Raw genomic sequence first — 14616 nt, forward strand, 5'->3', positions numbered from 1 at the left:
AGGGTCTGAGCAAGGGCTTGAGGCACAGGGTATCTCCTATCCTTCGGCATTCTAACTTTGGTTTAGAAAGCTGGGATTTTGAGTATTTAGTCAAGGAACTTTCTCATTGCCCTTGGGTTGGGTCATCCTGCCTACTTCTGTCTTATTCTCATATGATGATCACTGACTCCTAGTTTTATAAGGTGCTCTTTATTTCAGCAGAATTTGAGCCAGGGACTCTTTCTGTTCAGCCAAGTGGCTCAGCTCACGCAGACCTTGGGGTTGTTTACGTTTTTAGGAACCACTATTGCAAAACTCCAAAGACGTTTATTTTATATAGCTGCGTTGCTTTCACTAGAATGAATTAATTTGCTCTAGTTATTTAAAAAATGGTCTTTCTTAGCTTCTTAGAGAAGCTCTAGTCTCCATGTTTGTATGGGTCTAGGCCAGGGAAAAAAATGCCATGTGTTTTGATGAAAGCTAGAGAAAATGCCTAGCCAGAGTGGGTCAAAGAAGGTTTCCGGTTTGAACAGAAAAGCCTTGACTCCATGAAAGCTGGGTTATAAAACACTGTGGTGCTGGTTCCAGGGCCTGAAATCCTTGAAGCTTCTAGGTGAAGAAGCTTCATTAGAGAAGCCATGTAAGTGAGTCTCAAACTGCTCCTTCATCTGTGTGTGAGAGGGAGCACCACAAATTGATGTTCGTCCAGGAGAAACACCCACTGCAGCCAATTGGAATTGCTAGTCCAGCTGCAGGAAGACTGCTGGGTGTAGTGGAGTTGCAGAGACAAACACGCTACCTTATCTGAATCAAATGAGTTGCTTGATCAAGCAAACTACCTTGTAAACATTTTATTTCACAGCTGTTTTTTTATTCCTTTTTAAAAAATTTAATCTTCACTGTGTATTTTTTCAATTACCATTTAGTCCCCTCATACTTCCCTCCCTCCAGCAATCATCACACTGTTGTCCATATCTATGAGTCCTTTTTCCTTTTTGCTCAATCCATCTACCCTCTGACTGACCCACCCCACCATCACCAGCAGTCATTTGCTCTCCATTTATGAGTCTGTTTCTGTTTTGCTTGTTAGTTCATTCCATATGTGAAAGGAATCTTTTGGTATTTGTCTTTCTCTGACTGGCTTATTTTACTTAGCATAATGTTCTCCAGGTCCATCCATACTGTTGCAAAGGGTAAACTTTTCTTCTTTTTTATGTCTGAGTAGTATTCTATTGTGTAAATGTCCTGTAGTTGTTTTATCCATTCCTCTTTTTTTATTTTATTGATTATGCTATTACAGTTGTCCCATTTCGCCCCCTTCATTCCCCTCCACCCAGCACACTCTCTCCCACCCACATTCCCTGCCTTTAGTTCATGTCCATGTGTCACAAGTTCTTTAGCTTCTACATTTCCCATACTATTCTTACGCTCCTCCTGTCTATTTTCTACCTACCATTTTATGCTTATTCTCTGTACCTTTCCCCACCCCTCCTTCCACTCCCCTGTTGCTAACCCTCCAGGTGATCTCCATTTCTGTGGTTTTGTTCCTGTTCTAGTTGCTTGCTTTTGTTTTAGGTATGGTTGTTAATAATTGTGAGTTTGCTGTCATTTTACTGCTCATATTTTTTATCTTCTTTTTCTTAGATGGGTCCCTTTAACATTTCAAATGATAGGGGCTTGGTGATGATGAACTCCTTGAACTTGACCTTATCTGGGAAGCGCTTTATCTGCCCTTCCATTCTAAATGAAAGCTTTGCTGGATAGAGCCATCTTGGATGTAGGTCCTTGCCTTTCATGACTTGGAATACTTCTTTCCAGCCCCTTCTTACCTGTAAGGTCTCTTTTGAGAAATCAGCTGACAGTCTGATGGGAACTCCTTTGTAGGTGACTATCCCCTTATCTCTTGCTGCTTCTAGGATTCTCTCCTTCATTTTAATCTTGGCTAATATAATGATGATGTGCCTTGGTGTGTTCCTCATTGGGTCCATGTTCTTTGGGACTCTCTGAGCTTCCTGGATTTCCTGGAAGTCTATTGCCTTTGCCAGATTGGGGACGTTCTCCTTTATATTTGTTCAAATAAGTTTTCCACTTGCTGTTCCTCTTCCTCTTCTGGTACCCCTATAATTTGGATGTTGGAATGTTTAAAGATGCCCTGGAGGTTCCTAAGCCTCTCCTCATTTTTTTTGAATTCTTGTTTCTTCATTTGTTTCTGATTGTATGTTTTTTTCTTCCTTCTGGTCCACTCGATTGATTTTAGTCCCAGTTTCCTTCCCATCACTATGGGTTCCGTGTACATTTTTCTTTATTTCACTTAGCATAGCCTTCATTTTTTCATCTAATTTGCAAACAAAATCAACCAATTCTGTGAACATCCTGATCACCAGTGTTTTGAACTGTGCATGTGATAGGTTGGCTATCTCTTAGTTGCTTAAAAGTATTGGCTCTGGGGCTTTGATCTATTCTTCTGTTTGGGCCATTTTGGAGGGGGTCTGGTTACGCCTGTTCTGTAGTGAGGGGCGGAGCCTTAGGTGTTCCCGAGGGTGAGGCAACTCAGTCACTGGGTTATGATGCTGTATGTGGGGGCAGGGTCAGAGAGGGAACAATGGCACTTGCTCTGCTCTCTCTTGGATTTCAGTTCCTTCTGCCACTTCCCACAAGCAAATTGGGCCCTTCTGGTGCTGGTTTCCAGGTGGGCTCGTGTACATTCTAGGATCTTGTGAGTCTCTCGTATGAACTCTCCTGTGCAGCTGGGAGTCTCTGCTGGCACCTTAACCCCCACAGGTGTTTTCAATAAGAGCTTTTAGGCTTTATTTCCTGGTGCTGGGGCCCTGGGTTGCACGGTCTGTCTCGCTGCCCATTTTCACCTGGGGCCACCTTGTGTGCCTCACTGGGTCTGTTTGTTGCCTCCCTGTGCCCGGGGTCTGCCAGCCACCACCTGCACGCCTGGGATCTGATAACTGCCTCCTGCTCACCCAGTCCACCAGCCACCACTTTTTCTTGCTGCAACCCCTCTCTGCCAGCCGCTGACTCTCCCCACCTTACTGGTCTGAATGAATGATTGTTGGATTTCCATATAGTTCAATTTCCTGTCAGTTCTGGTTGTTTTTTTGTTTCTAAATTTTTGTTGTGGTTAATTTTGGTTGTGCAAGGAGGCACAGTGTGTCTACCTATGCCTCCATCTTAGCCAGAATCCATTCATCTATTGATGGACACTCGGGCAGCTTCCATATCTTGGTGATTGTAAATAATGCTGCAGTGAACATACAGGTTATATTCTTTCAAATTAGTGTTTTGGGTTCCTTGAGACATATTCCCAGAAGTGGAATTGCTGGATCAAAAGGCAGATCCATTTTAAATTTTTCTAGTTGTCTGCATACAGCTTTCCACAGTGGTTGCACTAGTCTGCATTCCCACCAGAAAGGAGAAAATGTTTCCCTTTCTTCACATCCTTGTCAGCACTTGTTGTTTGTTGATTTATTGGTGATAGCCATTCTGACAGGTATGGCTATCTCATTGTGATTTTTATTTGCATTTTTCTGATGACTAGTAACATTGAGTATCTTTTCATATGTCTATTGGCCATCTAGCTGTAAGTCCTCTTTGGAGAAGTGTCTCTTCAGATCCTTTGCCCATTGTTTAATTGGATTGTTGGTTTTTTGGTGCTGAGTTTTTAAGTACTTTATAAATTTTGGATATTAACCCCTTGTCAGATGTATCAATGAATATGTTCTCCCATTCTGCGGGTTGTCCTTTTATTTTGCTGATGATTTCATTTGCTCAGCAAAAACTTTTTATTTTGATGAAGTCTCATTTGTTTATTTTTTCTGTTGTTTCCCTTGCCTGGGGGGGGACATATCTGATAATTAATATATTGATATGAACAATGTCCAAGATTTTATTGCCTATGTTTTCTTCTAGAATTTTTATGGCTTCGGGTCTAACATTTAGGTCTTTGACCCATTTTTAATTTATTTTTGTGTGTCATTTAAGAAGATGGTCTATTTTCATTTTTATGCATGTATCTGTCCAATATCCCCAACACCATTTATTGAATAAACTGTCTTTAGCCCATTGTATATATTTGTACTTGCTTCCTCTGTCAAATATTAATTGACTATAAAAGTGTGTGTTTATTTCTGGGCTCTCTATTCTGTTCCATTGATCTATGTGTCTGTTTTTATGATAGTACCATGGTGTTTTGATTACTATGGCCTTATAGCATGGTTTGACATTAGGTAGCATGATTACTCCAACTTCATTCTTCTTCCTCAAGATTGCTGTTGCTTTGTGGGGCCTTTTGTGGTTCCATACAAATATTTGAAATATTTGTTCTAGTTCTGTGAAATATGTCACTGTAATCTTCATAGGAATTGTGTTGAATCTACATATTGCTTTGGGTAGTGTGGACATTTTGATGATGTGGACATCTACTTCCAATCTATTAACATGATATATGCTTCCACTTCTTTGTATATTCTTCAGTTTCTTTCTTCAGTGTCTTATAATTTTCCAAGTATAGGTCTTTTACGTCCTTGCTTAGGTTTATTCCTAGGTATTTTATTATTTTTGGAGCAATTGTGAATAGGATTGTTTTCTTATTTTCCCTTTCTGTTAGTTCATTATTGGCATATAAAAATGCAACTGATTTCTGAATATTAATTTTGTATCCTGCTACTTTGGGGATTTCATTCATCAGTTCTAGTAGTTTCTTGGTGGAATCTTTGGGGTTCTCTATCTGCTGTATCATGTTATCTCCAAATAAAGACAGTTTTACTACTTCCTTTCCTATTTGGATGCCTTTTATTTCTTCTTCTTGTCTGATTGCTGTGGCTAGGCCTTCCAGCACACTGTTGAATAACAGAGATAAAAGTGGACATCCCAGAGATGAAAGGAAATGAAAACATTCCCCTTAAGATCCCTGTGTTTTTCCTGATCTTAAGGGGAATGCTTGTAGATTTTGCCCATTGAGTATGATGCTGGTGGTGGGATTATCATATGTGGCCTTTATTATGTTTAGGTATGTTACCTGTATTCCCACTTTGCACAGAGTTTTTATCATAAATGGGTGCTAGATTTTATCAAAAGCTTTTTCTGCATCTATTGATATAATCATGTGGTTTTCATTCATTTTGTTTATGTAGTGAATCACATATATTGATTTATGAATATTGTACCAAACTTACATTCTTGAAATAAGTCCCACTTGATAATAGTGTATAATCTTTTTGATGCATTTTCTGTATTTGGTTTGCTAATATTTTGTTGAGAATTTTAGTATCAATGTTCATCAGTGATATTGGCCTATAACTTCTTTTTTTTGTAGTGTCTTTATCTTGTTTTGGAATTAGGATAATGCTGGCCTCATACAATGAGTTTGGAAGCCTTCCCTCCTCTGAATTTTATGAAATAGTTCAAGAAGGAGAGGTGTTAGCTCTTAAAATATTTGGTAAAATTCTCCTGTGAAGCCGCCTGGTCCAGGTCTTTGTTTGTTGGGAGTTTTTTTAATTACTGCTTCAATTTTAGATTGCTATGTGCAATCTGTCTACTCAGATTCTCTGATTCCTCCTGATTTATTTTTGGAATGTTGTATATTTCTCATAATTTATCTATTTCACTCAGGTTGTCCAGTTTGTTGGTGTATAATTGTTCACAATATTTTCTTACAATCTTTTGTATTTCTTGGTGTCATTTGTTATTTCTCTTCTTTCATTTCCGATTTTATTCATTTGGGTCCTTTGTCTTTTTCTTGATGAGTCAGGTTAAAGGTTTGTCAATCTTGTTTATCTTTCAAAACCATTTTTGTGATTGATTTCTAGTTTCATAGCATTGAAGATGGTCAGAGAAGATGCTCGATATGATTTCAATCTTCTTAAATTTAATGAAGCCTGTTTTGTGACCTAGCATGTGATCTATCCTAGAAAACATTCCATGTGCACTTGAAAAGTATGTATATTCTGCTGCTTTGGGTGAAATGCTCTGAAGAAATCAATTAAATTCATTTGACTAATGTGTTGTTTAAAGCTGCTCTCTCCTTGTTGATTTTCTGCCTTGGAAAATGTATTCACTGAAGTCAAAGGGGTGTTAAATACAGTCACATCTACTATGACTATATTTCTGTGGATCTCTCCTTTTATATCCATCAAGATTTGCTTTCCATATTTATGACCTCCTATGTTGGGTGTGTAAATGTTTACTAGTGTTATATTCTCTTGTTGGATTGCTCCCTTTATCATTATGTAGTGTCCTTCTTTGTCTCTTACTATAGCCTTGGATTTAAAGTTTATTTTGTTGGATATAAGTACCACAATGTGAGATTTTTTCCCTTTATTTGCACGAAATACTGTTTTCCAACCCTGTAGTTTTAGTCTATGTGAATCTTTCCATCTGAGATGGGTCTCTTGGAGGCAATATATATATTGGTCTTGTTTTCTTATGCATCCCACTACCCTGAACCTTTTGGTTGGAGCATTTAAGCCATTTACATTTAAAGTGATTATTGATAGATATGTTTGTAGTGCCATTTATTGATAAGGCTGTTTTCCTCTTCCTTCTCCTTCTCCTTCTCCTCCTCCTTCTTTCTCCTTCTCCTAGCAAGCCCTTTAACAGCTGTTGCAGTACTGGTTTGGTGTTAACACATTTGTTTAGCTTTTTCTTGTCTGGGAAACTCCTTATATTTTCTTTGATTTTAAATGACAGACTTGCTGGGTAGAGTAGCTTTGGTCATAGGTTCTTGCTCTTCATATCTTGAATATATCATGCCACTCCCTTCTGGCCTGAAATATTTCTGATGAGTAATCAGATGACAGTCTAATTGTTGCCCCCTTGTAGGTAACTGTTTGTTTCTTGCAGCTTTTAGGAGTCTCTCCTTATCTTTAAACCTTGTCATTTTAATTATGATGTGTCTCGAAGTATAGGCCTCTTTGGGTCCAACTTGTTTAGGACTCTCTGAGCTTCCTGGGCTTGTGTGACATTTTTCCTTTCACCAGATTAGGGAAGTTTTTGTTCATTGTTTCTTCGAATATGTTCTCAATCCCTTGCTCACTCTTTTCTCCTTCTGGTATTCCCATGATGTGGATATTGTTACACTTCACGTTGTCCAAGATGTTTCTTAAGCTCTCCTCATATTTTTAAATTCTATTTTCTTTTTGCTGTTCTGCCTGATTTTTTTTCTATCTTGTTTTCCAAAACACTGATTTGATCCTCTGTTCCTTCTAACCTACTGTTTATTCCTTCCAGTGTATTATTTATCTCAGATATTTCATTCTTTATTTCTGACTGATCCTTTTTTAGGGTTTTTATGTCTTTTTTCATGTTGTTGAGTATCCTTATAATCATTACTATAAACTGTTTGATAAAACTGCTTACTTCCTTTTATCTAGTTCATTGTCTTGTTCTTTCTTTTGGGCTATTTCTTCGTCTTCCCATTTTGGCTCCTTCTTTGTATTTTCTGCCTTAGATGTTGGACTAATCAGTTGCTAAACTAAGTGGTTGTTAATCTAATCAATCTGTAATTGGCAATCAGGCTTAAGCACTATAGTGTAGGGCAGAGTAATTCCTGTGAGCAAGGCTATTGCCTCCCCTCAGGCTTGTGACATTCAGAGAGGAGTGCTCTGCCTGAGAGAATGGCTCCTGCACTATGCAGGATGACTCAGCACATGGGTCCTGGCAGCTGTTCCCTCAGTTCTCTGTCCAGAGCCACCAACCCCAGACTCTCCTCAAGCGTCTCTAGTCCACTCTGTCCTTCCTTTGCCAGCACCCAGGGTAAGTGGCTACAAATGATATTTTGTGCTTAGCCCTTAAGTGGCCCCCTGCATCTCCAGCTGTCTCTCCCTTGCCAACAGAACCCCAGCAGCTTTTCACAGCTGGGTGTTATCTGGGTTCCTTTCTGGCTCTAGTGCTGTAGGCTCAGGAACCCAACTTGGAATTTAGACCACACATTTCTTAGGGGTAACCCCATGGCCACTGAAGTATCCCTCCAGCACTTCATTTGCCACCTATGGAAGTCCAACCAGCCCTCTTGCATATCCTCTGCACTCCCTACTAGTCATGTTGTGGTGAAGCGGTTTCTTCTGTCTGTCCTTGGTTATAAGACTTCTCTTCAGCTAGTGTTCAGTTGGTTATTCAGGATGATTTCTCTACAACTTAGCTGTAATTCCAAATTGGTCCTGGGAGGTTAGTGTAGGTTCTTCTTTCTTACTCCTTATCCACCTTGGACATTTATTTGTTTTAAATAACTCTTTAGGACACAGATTCTCACCTTTTGGGTTAATCAGAAACTCCTCTGAGAATCTTAAGGTGGCTATGGACCCACTGCTGAGAAAAATGTACCTACATGCAAACTTGCTTAAAATGTCAGTGGTATCATTGGGATAACATCATGAATTGCCAAGATGGTCCCTAAAACCTTGTGCTTCAGAGTTTGGGGAAATTTTAAGCTGGAGACTAATGGTCTATAAATTATTATTCATCCTATCAGAACTTCCTGATCTCCTGTCTCATGGCAGGCACTGTGGTGAAGGCTGGGGCTATGTGAGATGAATATATATATGACACAAGAATTATCCTTGTGGAGCTCAGAGTGTAATGAGAGACAAACAACCCACAATAATGATGCATAGTAAGTTAAGTGGGATGCTAGGACTATAAGCACAGAAGCCTATAAGAGACCTGAATAGAAGATAATGAATTCAACATGTATTTAATAAACATGTGTGCCAGGCAATTAGGTATAAACTAATGCACAAACATGGTCCTTGCCTTATGGAGGTTGAAGTCTGTAATGCTTTAAGTCTGAAGTTGAGGGAGGGGCCTATAAAAACATGACACCTACCTAAGATGAATCCTGACTCATAAGGGCAAATTTATCCAGGTGAAGGGGTTATTTCAAGCAGTGAGTCACATGAATGTAGGCCAGTGATGAGAGCAAAGTGAGCTGGGAAACTGCAGGTAGTTCATCAGGGATCCCCAGACAGGTTGAATGGCAAGAGGAAAGAAAGGGGAGGTTCGCTGGGGTCAGTCCCTAAAGTCCTGTGCTTCATGATGGAGTGCAGGTTTTATATTGTCTCAAAGGTTGTCACTGAGGATTTTTCTTAAGTATGTGAATGAGGGTATCGAAGAGATTACATTAGAAAGAACACTCTGCCTTCGGTGGAGAAAACAGATTGGGCAGGAGGAATGAGGGCCATTGGTAGGTGAAATTTGGGAGGCCAAAAGGGAGAAAGCTGTTGTGTTAATCTGGATTAGAAATGATGAGGTTTTAATAGTGGCAGTGGAAATGGAGTGAACAGATTTGAAAAACAGGATGAGTCCTCTGGATAGTTCATCACAAGCACTTTCTCTCATGCCCTAGAATGACTTTCTCCTGACGCAATACTCTTGCTATGAGGTAGGGGTGGGTTCAAGCTCATAAAATAATCCTGCTACTGATATGGCATCACCTAGAATCATGACTGTAGAATTATTGTGACTTAATAATCAGATGTTGGGAACTCTACATTCAGTTGCTTAATGATGACAATGACAAAACGATGACAGCCACAATTAAATTTTATTGTCCATGTACTCGGTGCCAGTTACCCAAGCATTCTGCATGTGTTAACCCACTTATTCTTCACACAACCTGATGGTTTAAGTTTTATTCTTATTCCTATTTAATAAATGAGGCTATTGAGGCAGCAAAGAGAGAGTGAATACCTTGTCCCAGATGACACCACTGAGAAGTGAAGATCAGGAATTTGAGTGTTGCAAGTCTGTCTCCAGGACCCATGCTCTTATCAACTCTACTGTCTATATATAATAGAAATATGTTCCTTCTCCATAAAGTTCACTATAAGCATTAAAACGGACTTTTTCAATTGGTTCTGAACATTCTGAACAATCACAGAAAAAAGTTTCTATGCCTCTCCTGTTTCCAGAAATGTATTAGAAGAGGTACATGAAGCAAAATGCTGGGTGTGAATGTTTTTGCAGGTTCATGCTCCAAAGAATAGAAAAGCAGAATAAACAATGGTGTTTTTAAACAATGAATGCAGTTTTCCTTTAGCCATAAGGATATTTTGAAACTTGACAAATCCATTCAGCTTTCAAAGCATTCCACATTCCCCACCCACAAGCAAATGCCAGAAGGTGCCTGTTTGAGCCAACTCAGAGCTCAGGAATGATTTTCTAAATATAGGATCAAATTTCTTAAATGTCCACACTCCAAAGATGGAAACCTGCCACTGTTCTAATTGGTCTGATGAAAACTGCTTAGCAATTTATCAAGCTATTAATTTAAAGACTATTTCAGCAATACATGAGATAGTGAGGCACAAGTGCAGAACAGAAAATGGTAGGGTATTATTACTTAGAAAAGACTGAAAATTACTGCCTTAAAGTCTTTGAAATTTTAGAGCTAGGTTGTACCTAAGCTCAATTTTAATAAAGGACTTTCTGGGAGAAAGAAATTCCTGATTACATAAAGAAAGCAATTTCCTTAATTTTCAGGAACTGACTCTTTTTGGAGTGAATAAAGGAAATAATGCTGGTATGCTCATTATATGTATTCAACTTCTGCCTTGTGCCTGGCACCATGCTAGGCACTGAGACACAAAAGTGAAAAGGATGTGGATGTTGTTCTCAAGCCTAGGGTGGAGGTGGAGGCAGAGAGGCAAAGGCATATTGTAATAGATGCAACAAAAGAACGTACTAGGAAGTGAGAGTGAGAAAGTGGAAAGTGAGGTTACAGGGTTGAACAGAAACTGTGTTGCAAGGATTTCAGACAGATGTGATCACTACATTTAATTTTATAAGGATCATGCTGCTATCCATGTGAAGAATGGGCTGTAAGGGGCAGACATCAAAGGCAGGATGAGTTCCACTCTTAAAAATCATCCCGCAGGAGGTTCCGGCCAAGAAGGAGGTGAGGTAGAAACCTTTTGCTTCCTCGCACAACCAAAAAGAGTATAACAACCTATCTAAAAACCATAAACAACCAGAAGTGCCAGAAAATCAAACTGCATGGAACTCTGACAACCAAGGAACTAAAGAAATAGTAAACCAGACCAACCAGACCGGTAGGAGGGAAACGAGAGGACAAGAGAACCCAAAGCAAGGCAGCAGACCAGACCGCCCAGCTAGTGGGCGTTAGCCGAGAGAATTGTCTGCAAGGTAGTGGACCGCGAGGGTGGCTCTGACCGAATAGGCAACTGAGACTCAGAGTTGACTGTGGACTACAGGGAGTGGGGATTGCAGTGCTGGGAGAGGCTCCCAGTCTCTCACAAGAGTTCATGGGAAAGTGGGGCTAGAGCCGAGCAGGCACACACTGTTGCTCCCTCTCTGGCCCCTCACCCACAGGCAGTGCCGCAGTGCAGCAAGAGGGTTGCCCTGCCCTGGTGAGTATCTAAGGCCGTGCCCACATACAACCTATCAGCTGCACTGAGACAAAGAAATAGGACCCAAATGAAAGAACAGAGCAAAACTCCAGAAAGAGAGCTAAGTGATGAGGAGACAGCCAACTTATCTGACGAAGAGTTTAAAGCCCTGTTAATCAGAATGCTCACAGAACTGACTGAGCTTGGTCAAAAAATGAAAAGAACAAATGAAGCTACCCGAAGTGAAATAAAGCAAAATATTCAGGAAACCAACAGCGACAAGAAGGAAACCAGGACTCAAAATCAACACTTTGGAACAAAAGGAAGAAATAAACAGTCAATCAGAACAGAATGGAGAAACAAGAATTCAAAAAAATGAAGAGAAGCTTAGGAACCTCTGGGACAAATTAAAACATTCCAATATCTGAATTATAGGGATTCCAGGAGAACAAGAGCAGAAAACTGAAAACTTATTTGAACAAATAATGAAGGAGAACTTCCCCAATCTGGTGAAGAAAATAGACTTCCAGGAAATCCAGGAAACCCAGAGTTCCAAAGAAGTTAGACCCAAAAAGGAACAGACCAAGGCCCATCATCATCAAGTTACCCACGATTAAAGATAGAGAATCTCAAAAGCAGCAAGAGGAAAGAAGACAGTTACCTACAAAGTAGTTCCCATAAGACTATCAGCTGATTTCTCAAAAATAACCTTACAGGCAAGAAGGGGCTGGAAAGAAGTATTCCAAGTCATGAAAGGCAAGGACCTCCACCGAAGATTGCTCTAACCAGCAAAGCTCTCATGTAGAATGGAAGGGCAGATAAAGTGCTTCCCAAATAAGGTCAAGTTAAAGGAGTTCATCATCACCAACCCCTTATTATATGAAATGTTAAAGGGACTTATCTAAGAAATTGAAGATCAAAAAATGTGAACAGTAAAATGACAACAAATTCACAACTATTAACAAACGAACCTGAAAAACCCCAAAACAATGAAAACAAAAACTAAGCCAACAACTAGAATAGGAACAGAATCAGGGAAATGGACGTCACATGGAGGGTTTTCAGTGGGGAGGGGGAGGGGAAGTATAGGGGGGAAAAGGTACAGGGAATAAGAAGCATAATTGGTAGGCATAAAATACATCATGAGAGGTTAAGTATGGTATAGGAAAAAGAGAAGTCAGAGGGGGATAAAGGGAGAAAAATTGGGAAAGCTAATAATTAATAAAATATACTTTAAAAAAATCATTCCACAGTACCAATTCCTTCTTTCTTGATCTCCAAGCCATTTCTCTGATTGCCCAACACCCAATCTAGAAATTAACTAATCTTTTAAAAGTGCTAGTTTCCAACTATTTTAGGTTTCCTTAGGTAACTGTTATTTGTTTCTAATTTAATTCCATGTGATCAGAGACTGTGTTCCTAAGTACAGAGACTGTATTTCACATAACTTGCATCCTTTTAGGTTCATCGAGACTTGTTTTATGGCTCAGAACATGGTCTGTCTTAGACAATGTTCTTTGTGCTCTTGAAAAGAACGTGTAATCTATTATAGTTAGGTACTGCTCTGTTCTACAAATGCCACATCAAGTTGGTTGAGTTTTATTCGAGTACTCTATATCCCTATTTTGTTTTCTTGTTCTACATTAATGGAGTGATATTCAAATATCTAAATATTAATTATAGATTTGTCTATTTCTCCTTACAGTTCTATGTTTTTGCTGCATGTATTTTTGAAGATGACGTTAGGTGAACAAGCACTTAGGACTGTTACAGCTTCTTGCTGAACATCAGCAAGATGGTTGGCATTATAAAATTATCTTTATCCATGGTAATAGTCTTTGCTCTGAAATCTACTGTCTGTTATTAACAAGATCGCCACTTTGGCTTTATTTAGATTAGTGTTAGAATGGTATACCTTTTCCTATCCTTTTACTTTTAATGTTTGTTCTGTATTTTTATGATGAGTTTCTTGTTCACAAAATATAACTGGATATATTTTTAATCTAATCTGATAAATTTTGCTTTTTCATTGGGATGTTTAGAATATTTAAACACCTTTAAATATAACTGTTTAAGCAAAAATATAAATAAAGCATGGAGCTTATAACACATGTAGAAGGAAAATGTGAAGTCACAAGGCATAGAGATGAGAAGGGAGAAATGTTACCTTAAGTATAAGATTCTTACACTAGGTTTCTAGTATAGGACAAGTGCTATATCACTTTGTTATAACCCTAAAGCAATCACTAAAATAACAAAGAGTTACATCTAATGAGCCAGCAAGAGATAAAATAGAAACATAAATTTTGGTTTCTTCTTTGACAGTCTTAGCTACGCAATAAGTCACTTCTTTTAAAGAAATCTTTCAACTCAACTATTTATGAATTTTTTTTCTGGTGTAAAAAATGTCAAATCTTATTTGTTTTCCAGATATCTGGAAGGAATAACTTCAGTTTAGGTTATATTAATATCATTATAGAAATTTTTAAAAAGTATCCAACAATTATCTTGAAATATTAATATATAGATTTAAAAAATCAGAATGCAATCCTAGGAATTAAGCAAAAAGATGTTTTGTAAAAAAAGAAAAAAAAACATCGTGAGATTCCAGTGTGGGGGTGGAAAAATAATTTTCCTTCTATCTTCTAAGTTCTTTTGGCTAGACTAATAACCAAATTAAGATGAGACAGATTAACATGAGAAAGTGACCAAATTTATTAGGCATGGACATATGGGGGTTCCATAAAAAACGAGATCCCAGAACACAGGCAGTTGAGGCTTGTACGCTATCTTGAGCTAAGGAGAAAGTGGGTAGGGTGGTGGCTTGGGGCTTTAAAGAGCAGGAAAACTCACATGAAGATGGGAAAGCAAATGTTTGTAAAGGTCTGCTGGGCCATCTTTAACTATGGGACACAGACCTGAATCAAAAGGGCCTTGCTAGGTTCCTCCTGGCTTACCACACTTAGTTCATATGAAACTGAGGTTCATTACAATGGTATCTCCCTCACTGGTGCAGGTTCTCTTAATTTTGGGGGGCAGTTAGGAGGATGGTCAAAGATTCTTTGAGTCTTTTGTTTCTTAAAAATATTCAGCTTAAATAATCAAGATCCCAAAAGGCCTGTTTTGACATGGCAAACTCTGTTTCCCATTACCAGTATTAAATAAAATTTTACATGTATTTTCCTATTTAAAAAAAAAGGTTATATTCCATATGACTGTTATGAACATGAAACCAGTCTTTCAATATCATAGCACTGTTTTTCTAAACAAGTAATCATAAGAGACA

The sequence above is a fragment of the Artibeus jamaicensis genome, unplaced genomic scaffold (assembly GCF_021234435.1).
Source record: "Artibeus jamaicensis isolate MK-2021 breed Jamaican fruit bat unplaced genomic scaffold, CSHL_Jam_final scaffold_1964, whole genome shotgun sequence".
Taxonomy (NCBI): domain Eukaryota; kingdom Metazoa; phylum Chordata; class Mammalia; order Chiroptera; family Phyllostomidae; genus Artibeus; species Artibeus jamaicensis.